General features: G+C 47.2%; 1 non-coding gene across 1 annotated transcript; it reads right to left on the bottom strand.

Moving 5' to 3' along the window:
- Positions 1-7,792: 7,792 nt before the first annotated feature.
- On the bottom strand, positions 7,793-7,865 carry TRNAR-UCU (transfer RNA arginine (anticodon UCU)). The gene has a single exon. It is a non-coding gene; the product is annotated as a tRNA-Arg (tRNA).
- Between the last annotated feature and the right edge of the window lie 1,531 nt (positions 7,866-9,396).

Below are 9,396 nucleotides of genomic sequence, written 5' to 3'. Positions count from 1 at the left end.
GTGAATTTCTTTCTTTCTTTCCTTTTTTTTTTTTTTCTGGCCGTGCCGTGGCTTGCAGGACCTTAGTTCCCCAACCAGGGATCGAACCCAGGTCCTCAGCATTGAGAGCTCAGAGTCCTAACCATTGGACAGCCAGGGAGTTCCCAGAATGGGAATTTCTTCATCCTCCCTCCTCCTAGAGCTACAAAAGCTTAACTCATCTTGGATGAGCTTTTTGTGTGTGTGTGTGAAACTGGCTTCTTTTCTTTCTGTAGCAATTTTTGCCACCTACACTCAGATACGGAGGAATTGCACGTGTTAAGTCTCAATCCTATACCTAGAAGCTCACTCTTAACTGACTGGGCAGAATCTCCCGTGTATAAGAGTCTAGGTGTCTGCAAGAAAACTCGAGGTCCGACCCCTACTCTGTAGCCATGATCCAGGGAGAAGGGATGTCGAACGGTCCAGGCTTTGAATCCATGGCGGGAGGGCTGTTGTGCTTCTCTGTTACATGCCTGCTATACTCCTTTCCCAATCATCCCAGCCCCATGTAGTCCAACGTGACTAGGGCTTTGGGGACAGTCGTGATCTTCATCACATTTCCCTTGTGGCCAGTCTCAGCTCATCACTGTAGCCCCTTAAATAGCATATCCACTGCCAAGACACTGGTGCCCAGGGTAAGTCTTATTGAGGATCTCCTGGCAAAGAGGAGATGTTATTCTGCGTGCACTCCGAAACACCTGCTATAAATCTATTCTTCCCCCAAGTTCTTCTCCCCAGAGAAGCTCCTCCTTCCTTCTCTCTCTCTACCTCCCAAATCTCCTCCTTTTTCCTCACCAACCAATCTGCTCCAGCGAGCGCTCTGTACAATTCCTCCTTCTCTGAACCTGGGGCTGTCTGTGTACTCCGCTCAGCAAATCCAAAGCCCAACGAAATAGTCCATCTACTGTTTTGCCAGACACCTTCCTGGGGGGCCACCACTCCCTTCTATCTGTGTGCAGGATTTGCAACACTAGGACTCACGTAGCTGGACACCCGCCCTTATCACGTTTCCTTATGGGGCCAGGTTCTCCGCATCCATTCTTTTTTAATTATTTAATTATTTATTTATTTATTTATTTATGGCTGTGTTGGGTCTTCGTTTCTGTGCGAGGGCTTCCTCTAGTTGCAGCACACGGGGGCCACTCTTCATCGCGGTGCGCGGGCCTCTCACTATCGCGGCCTCTCTTGTTGCGGAGCACAGGCTCCAGATGCGCAGGCTCAGTAGTTGTGGCACACGGGCTTAGTTGCTCCGCAGCATGTGGGATCCTCCCAGACCAGGGCTCAAACCCGTGTCCCCTCCATTGGCAGGCAGATTCTCAACCACTGCGGCACCAGGGAAGCCCTCCGCATCCATTCTTGTATTCAGTTCTTCTTGCAGATGAAGAGACTGAGAGGCCAGAGCTGAAGTCAGTTGCTGAGGGTTACCCAGGGACTCCAGAGGTCCGCGGGGAGGGCAATCTGAGAAATGCAGTAGATAACATCAACATTGCCCAACAACTGAGACCCAGTCTTTAGCCTGGGGCTTTTCCTAAATGATTGTAGAGACCCTGGGGTGTCCAGTGTGTTAGAAGAGCAGTGAGGGCCTCTCTGAGGCTGCCTTCCTGGCAGGAACTTGCAAAGGTTTAACTGCAAAGAATTAGAGGACTGGTCAGAGGTGTGGGTAGAGTTAAGAGAGCCAAAGGGATGTCAAAGCCCTTAGAGCCATACACACTACTATACATAAAATAGATAATCAACCAGGACCTACTGTAGAGCACAGGGAGCTCTACTCAATATTCTGTAATAACCGAAAAGGGAAAAGAACCTGAAAAAGAACAGATATATGTATATGTATAACTGAATCACTTTGTTGTTCACCTGAAACTAACACAACATTGTAAATCGACTATACTCCAAAAAAAAAAAAAAAAAAAAAAAAGCCCCTAGAACCAGCATCAGCGGAAGTGTGAATGGTTCTAGGCTGAAGGGACCAGGGGAAGGAACTGTGTCACCTGCAAAGAGGGCGTGTGTGTGTGTGTGTGTGTGTAAGGTGGGGATGAATACCTAGTTCTTTCTCCCCTCCTGCCCTGCTATCTTATGTTAGTGCCTCCCAAACATGAGCAGAAGCGAGGGAGCAGGGGCACATGGGTGATGCAGTCCTATCTGTCAGCCTCCCAGGGAACATCAGGGCAAAGAAGGGGTGGCAAGTGGAATATGTAAAAAATTAATAAACAGAAATCTCAACCAATAGAGTCGGGAGACCAGAAGGGGGAGCTCTCACATCCTGCGACTGTAGCAGAGCTCAACAGGAAGAAGAAAGATTCCTCCTCTTTCCTGGCAAGGACTCAGCCAATGAAAAGCCATGGATTCTTTGCTTACTAGAGCCCTCCCACCTTCCTTTCCCCTCTACAAAAGTGTTCTCCTTCCCTTGCTGTGCAGGGACTTGCACATGGCTGGTCTGGTTGCAGATCCCGAGTTGCAATTCTCTGCTGACACGAATAAACCCATTTTTGCTGACAGTCTATTCTTTCAGGTCATCAAATATAACCAGCACCACCGATGCAAGAGAATGGGGAGGGTAGGAGAAGCAGCCACTGTCGAGTGAGAGAGCTCCTAAACTGGCAGGGGAGAGACAGACTGCATGATCTCCAAGGGCTGTGCGAGGGTCCTTGCCATCCTTCGAAAAAGGATGAAACATGTCACTCGAAGATCCCACCAGACACCCGAATGGATCCAGGATGATGCATTTCAGGGAGAGGGTTGGGTGTGGGCGGTTATTTCAACCGTGGTCAGCAGAACCCCCTCCAGCCCTCCAGCAGGTTTATAACCACACACAGCTGCCCTCAGAGCTGTGGCCACCTGAAGTCACACCCTGAGCTCAGGTCCTCTGGCCCCTGACATGTGGCCACAGAGAGACAGCTTTTTGCTAAAACGACCAAACAAAGAGAACTCAAAAGATCTCTGTGTCATGGCTCAAGTCCACTTTACAATAGATGTAAAAGTATGCTGCCCTGGACACCAGCCTCGGAAGTGTCCTCAAAACACCCTTGGTTCCCTCGGTGCCTATATGAGTCTGTAATTCTTGACTTTATCAAAACACTTTCTCCATTTGCCACAGGGTCCCAAATTGATCCACACCACAACTCAGACTTGCAAAGAAAACAGCTTTTTATATTTCGTAGGGGGTAGATTCAATCTTCCCAATAAGCTACCACCCACGGAATAGAAAGAAAAGCAAAACGTCTTTAGTCCATTCCAGAGATTTCATCTGATGCATAAGTTTAAATTGCTCCTCCAGATGATGGCACTTGGGCAGCTTATTCTCGGCTTTCCATCCCCTCCTCCTGCCTCTCTGCAGAAGGGCATCTGGGATACGGATGGGGGTGGGTCTCTGGCTTGTGGCCCCATAGCAGAGGGATGGGCCCTCCAATCTTCAAGGTGGTTCCGATCCTCCCTGGTCTCCACTGGTTTGCCTCTGTCCTGGCCTGACGTGGCTCCAAGCATGGAATTTAGTGAGATGTGGGCCTGGGGAGCCCCGGAGGTCTGAGGCCAGGAGGGGTCTGGCCTTGTGTGGCCAGGTGTTGCCGACTGTGTTTACTTTGCAAAGACCAGATGAAGCCTGTGCTGGGTGGCCCGTGATGGAGCCCACACCCAGCCTGACGTCAAACCAGGAGTCAGCTGGCCCAGCGGTAGAACTAGGGTCCTCAGAGGCCCCATTGTCACCTAAAAGTAGGGGCGTCTGTGCTGTACCTCTGGGCTCTGTAAATGGACCTCTTTCACCTTATATAATCTACCTCCTGGGCTCCTGGCCCAGGGCATCCGAGAACTGGTGAGCAGGCTGTGAGCCAGGGGAAACCAGCCACCATCAGGCTGGTCCTGCCAAGCTGCGGCCCTGGAGGGGCAGCCCTGGCTCTCGCGAGGAGCGGAAGGTGCCAGAGGGCTATGCGAGGGCCTGACTGCTGTCTGGCAGGAGGTCTCCTGCCCCAGAAATGCCCTGCCCCAGTCCCAACTCCCACTACCGGATCATGTAATACGTAGCTAAAGCTTACACTTAATGCAGCCGCAAAGCTGGATCACATGCACAAAAAAGCTGGGGGAGGGGGTACTGACAGCTGGAAAAAAATCATGCAAATGATCGCGCTAACTCTGTTCTTCACGCTTAGGGTTCAGGGCCTCGAAAAGTCTGGATCTGGCCCTGATAATGAGCTCTCCCTCCCAGAAGCTTAACTCAGAGAAAGAGCATTCTCTTGCTCATTCTGCGACCTTTGTCAGAGGGTGAACGCGGCCCAACTCCTGCTCCTTTGACATTTCCAAGACCTGCCCTCGGCTGGGCCCTGGGCAGACGCTGAGAAGACATGGTTCCCGGCCTTGAGTGTTCACAGTCTCACAGGGGAGACAGACCTATAGGATGAACGATATTTACAAATAATTTCTAGTTCTGAAATGCCCTCCACATGCCAAGATTTTTACATACCTATTCTTCCCGACGACCCTAGGGGTGAGTATATCTCCAAGTTACCGATGGAGAAGCACACTCAGAGCGGCGGTCAGGGCCACCCAGCCCGAGATTCGCATCTATGGGTTCAAGGCTGCTCCGCTGCCCTGTGCCACCTTCAGCCATGATGCTTCGGGCATCCTGAGGGTCTCCTCCCAGACATCCAGGACTGCAGGGCAGGTTAAGTCTGTTCAGCTGTCCTCCTCAGGCACAGGCAGATCGGGCTCGGCCCCATGAAGGGAGCCCCGCCTCTTGGCCTCTTGATTGACATGAGGGTCCCTCAGGGCCTTCGCACAAACTGCATTGTGGGAGGAGCGCAGGAGGAGGGAGCGTGTGCTCGCTGACCTGGGCTCGAGGCTGGGGCTGGCAGAGCCCCGCCGTCCGTGAGGGCAGGACCTGCTGCTGTTGCAGCAGCACCCAGAGCCTCAGTGGAAAGCGGACGGCTGGGCGTGAGTCAGAAATGGCCGGAAACGGAAGACCCCAACAAAGGTTTAATGAAGGGTCTAGTACAGCCTGTGGGCGGGATCGGGGGATTCTAATGCCAGATTTAGCACATAAAAAATACAGGATGCCCGGTTGAATTTGAATTTCATCTAAACAACAAATGATTTTTTCTTTTAGGATGAATACTTGTAGCTCTAATATTGGGGACATACACTAAAAAATTATTTGCTATGTAAGCAGATAGGGTAGGGGGTCCCCCCAAAAAGAGAACTAAGAGTCACTTTCTTGACATAAGAGAAGCCATTTTAGCCTAAGCCACTTTGTGAGCTAAGCCTGGCCACAATTCTTGTCCTGGAACAGGTCTCAGTAATAATGATCTTAAGAGAACAAAAGGACCAACTTATCAGGTGAGAGAAGTAACCACAGCAAAGATAACAAATCAGTTGTAAAGACTCCCAGTTCTATTTCAATGGTAAAGACTAGCCTAAAGCACTGTCTTGAGCTGTTTTGCAGAATTTAAATCCCCCCTGGGCGCTCAACCACCAGATCAATAGGACCTAAGGGATAATAATGTTGACCTTTTCTGACCCTCAGGACTTCAATCAACTAAAGCTTGAACTCTGCCCATGCTGCCCAACTCCTTCATGAATATACATGTACTCTTAGTTTAAAACTGCCCCAATTTTGCTGTTCGGGGAAACACTGCTTTGGGAAAGATCTCCGTTTTCTCCTTGCTTGCTGCAAGTAATAATAAATCCTTCCTTCTCCTGATCTTTGGCTCAGTTGTGTTTTTTGGCTCAACACCCACCAAGAGGCAAACCACAGTTTTCGGGTAATAGTTATTTCTCTGAAATTCAAATCTAATGGGGAATCCTGTTTTTTTTTTTTTTTTTTTGGCAATACAAAGTTAAGGACATCCAAGGATAGCTACAGCGGGCAGCTGGGCGGGGAGGGTGATGGGAGAGATGGTGGGAGGGAAATGCCCCCCAGGAACCTGGTGGAGCTGGAGGTCCTCAGGGCCAGAGCTCAGCAAGGCAGGAGGGAATGGGCAGAGGGGGTGGCAAGAGGAGGAGTAATTAAATGTATGACTACCTCCCTCCTCTAGGACCTACAGTTACTACTCTCACTGCCTACAGCACCAAGTTCCATGCTTTAGCATTAGGGAGTCTTTCCCCTCTAAGCTCCTGAGACACACCCACTGCTCTGAGCAGGCAGTACTCCTGGGTGAACCATCAATTCACTGGGGCTCAATCCAGCCTCAGGGCCTTTGCTTATGCTGTCCCCTTGGGCAGTCTTGGAATTTAGAGTTGGAACGGTCCTCAGAGGAATCTGTTCTCACCCCCTTATGGGCCAGAGAGGAAACATCAGGCTTGGCAGGTTGAAAAGACACACTTAAAGCCACTTCTCTTCCAGCCAACCAACCCTCCTTGGCCTTTAAGGTCCTACCCACGTCTCTGCCAGGAAGCCATCAAGGTTCTGCTGGGCCTGCCCTTAGACAAGTAACTATGGCTCTCTCCATTTCATCACAGGCTGTTCTGTCCTACTTGCTGCCTGTCTCTGTGTCCCTTTTCCCTGACCAGAGTATAAAGTTCTTTTTCTAAGCCTTCCCTCAGCACAGTGCTGGGAATGTAAATGCAATGATTTTCTTTTTAAATTATACCCTTTGATTATAGTTCAACAATGTAATCATAGTTATTAAATAATTAAAGATCCGCCTAATTTGGTACTTGTGGTAAATGGGGGAAAAAAAAGAATCAGGGTTTGGAATCAGATAACCTGGGTTTGTTTACATTTTTTTTTTTCGAGAAATCTTTGCTGAATCTACTCCAGTGAAAGAAATTCTTATTGCAGCTGCCATTGTCACACAGGATGGGGGAATCGCATGTCCTGTCCTGGTAGAATGAGGACCTTTCTGATGGATGTTTAAACTCCTGCTTTCTTCACCACTTCTAGGATGTGACAGCATTTGAACAAGATTAACGTTTCAACATAAAGTTTAATTTTTTAATTAAAACCAAGAGTACCAAACATTGTTTTCATTTATTTTCTTACAAGGATTGTTGATGCAAATGATTTATGATGATTTTTCCATGGAGAAAGAATTTACTCTGGCTTTTTCTTTTCTTTTCTTTCTTTTCTTAGATGTGCTGATTTTTTAAAAATTATTTTATCAAAGTTAGTTGATTCACAATGTTGTGTTAATTTTTGCTGTATAGCAAAGTGATTCAGTTATACATATATACACATTCTTTTTCATATTCTTTTCCATTATGGTTTATCACAGGATATTGAATATAGTTCCCTATGCTATACAGTAGGACCTTGTTGTTCTATCAATATATATAGTAGTTTGCATCTGCTAATCCCAAACTCCCAATCCATCCCTTCCCCACTGCCCTCCCCTTGGCACCCACAAGTCTGTTCTCTATGTCTGTTTCTGTTTCATAGATAAGTTCATTTGTGTGTCATATTTTAGATTCCACATGTAAGTGATATCATATGATATTTGTCTTTGTCTGACTTACTTCACTTAGTATGATAATCTCTCGGTCCATCCATATTGCCGCAAATGGCATTATTTCATTCTTTTTTATGGCTGAGTAGTATTCCATTGTGTATATGTAATACATCTTCTTTACCCATTCATCTGTTGATGGACATTTAGGTTGTTTCCATGTCTTGGCTGTTGTGAATAGTGCTGCTGTGAACATTGGGGTGCATGTATCTTTTTTAATTAGAGTTTTGCCAGATATATGCCCAGGAGTGGGATTGCAGGATCACATGGTAACTCTACTTTTAGTTTTTTTGTTTTTTGGTTTTTTTGGCCACACTGTGCAGCATGCAAGATCTTAGTTCCCTGACCAGGGGTGGAACCTGTGCTCCCTGCAGTAGAAGTGCAGAGTCCTAACCACTGGACCACCAGGGAATTTCCTATTTTTCGCTTTTTGAGGAACTTTCATCCTGTTTTCCATAGTGGCTGCACCAACGTACATTCCCACCAACAGTGCAGGAGGGTTCCCTTTTCTCCACACCCTCTCCAGCATTTGTTATTTGTAGACTTTTTAATGATGGCCATTCTGACCGGTTTGAGGTGGTACCTCGTTGTAGTTTTGATTTGCATTTTTCTAATAATTAGCAATGTTGAGCATCTTTTCATGTGCCTACTGGCCATCTGTATGTCTTCTTTGGAGAAATGTCTATTAAGATCTTCTACCCATTTTTCTTTTTTTTTGGCTGCACTATGAGGCTTGCAGAATCTCAGTTCCCCAAACAGGGATTGAACCCAGGCCACGGCAGTGAAAGCCCAGAATCCTAACCACTAGGCCACTGGGGAACTCCTGTCTTCTGCACATTTTTCGATTGGGTTGTTTTTTGTTGTTGTTGTTGAGTTGTATGAGCTGTTTGTATGTTTTCTTTTGTTTTTTGACCACAACACACAGCTTGTGGGATCTTAGTTCCCCGACCAGGGATCGAACCCTTGCCCCTGCCATGGAAGTGGGGATTCTTAATCACTGGACCGCCAGGGAAGTCCCAGAGCTGTTTGTATATTTTGAAAATTAAGCCCTTGTAGGTCACATGATTTGCAAATATTTTCTCCCAATCCGTAGGTTGTCCTTTTGTTTTGTTTATGGTTTCCTTTGCTGTACAAAAGCTTGTAAGTTTGATTAGGTCTCATTTGTTTATTTTTGCTTTTATTTCTATTGCCTTGGGAGACTGACCTAAGAAAACATTGGTATGACTTAACGTCAGAGCATGTTTTGCCTATGTTCTCTTCTAGGAATTTTATGGTGTCATGCCCTATATTTAAGTCTTTAAGCCATTTTGAGTTTATTTTTGTGTTAGCTTTTGCTTTTCTTAACTTGCGGGTTCCCTGGATGAGTTTCAAGGAGACTATGAACTCTTTTAAATAGTGCAGAGAACGTTGTTCTTTGGTGTTCCCAGCAGCCCCCTCGGCCTCTTCCCTCTGCTCATCCTGTACACCCCCCCCCCCCCGAGCCCTCTCCACGTAGGGTGGCCAGCTGTCACCACACACGTGCAGAGCACCGGCCTGGGGAGGAGTTAAATGCACAGCGTTTATTGACAATATATCCTTACACATATCAACTATTAATTCATGCTTGCTGATAGAGCAACTTGTATAACATTTTTATTTTTCAGAAACAGTTCTTTTAATTCAAAACAATGTTATGCAATTATCTGTCAGCAAGGATGTGGCTTTTGGTTTTTTGGGGTTTTTTAATTAATTAATTTATTTATTTTTTGGCTGCGTTGGATCTTCGTTGCCGTGCGCGGGTTTTTCTCTAGTTGCGGTGAGCGGGGGTTACTCTTCGTTGCAGTGCGGGGGCTTCTCATTGCAGTGGCTTCTCTTCATTGCAGAGCACGGGCTCTAGGCACACGGGCTTCAGTAGTTGTGGCTCATGGGCTCTAGAGCGCAGGTTCAGTAGTTGTGGTACACG

The sequence above is a fragment of the Balaenoptera ricei genome, chromosome 13 (assembly GCF_028023285.1).
Source record: "Balaenoptera ricei isolate mBalRic1 chromosome 13, mBalRic1.hap2, whole genome shotgun sequence".
NCBI classification, from domain to species: Eukaryota; Metazoa; Chordata; class Mammalia; order Artiodactyla; family Balaenopteridae; genus Balaenoptera; species Balaenoptera ricei.
Note: the sequence above shows the minus strand (reverse complement) of the source record. Positions and strands in the feature narration are given on the sequence as shown.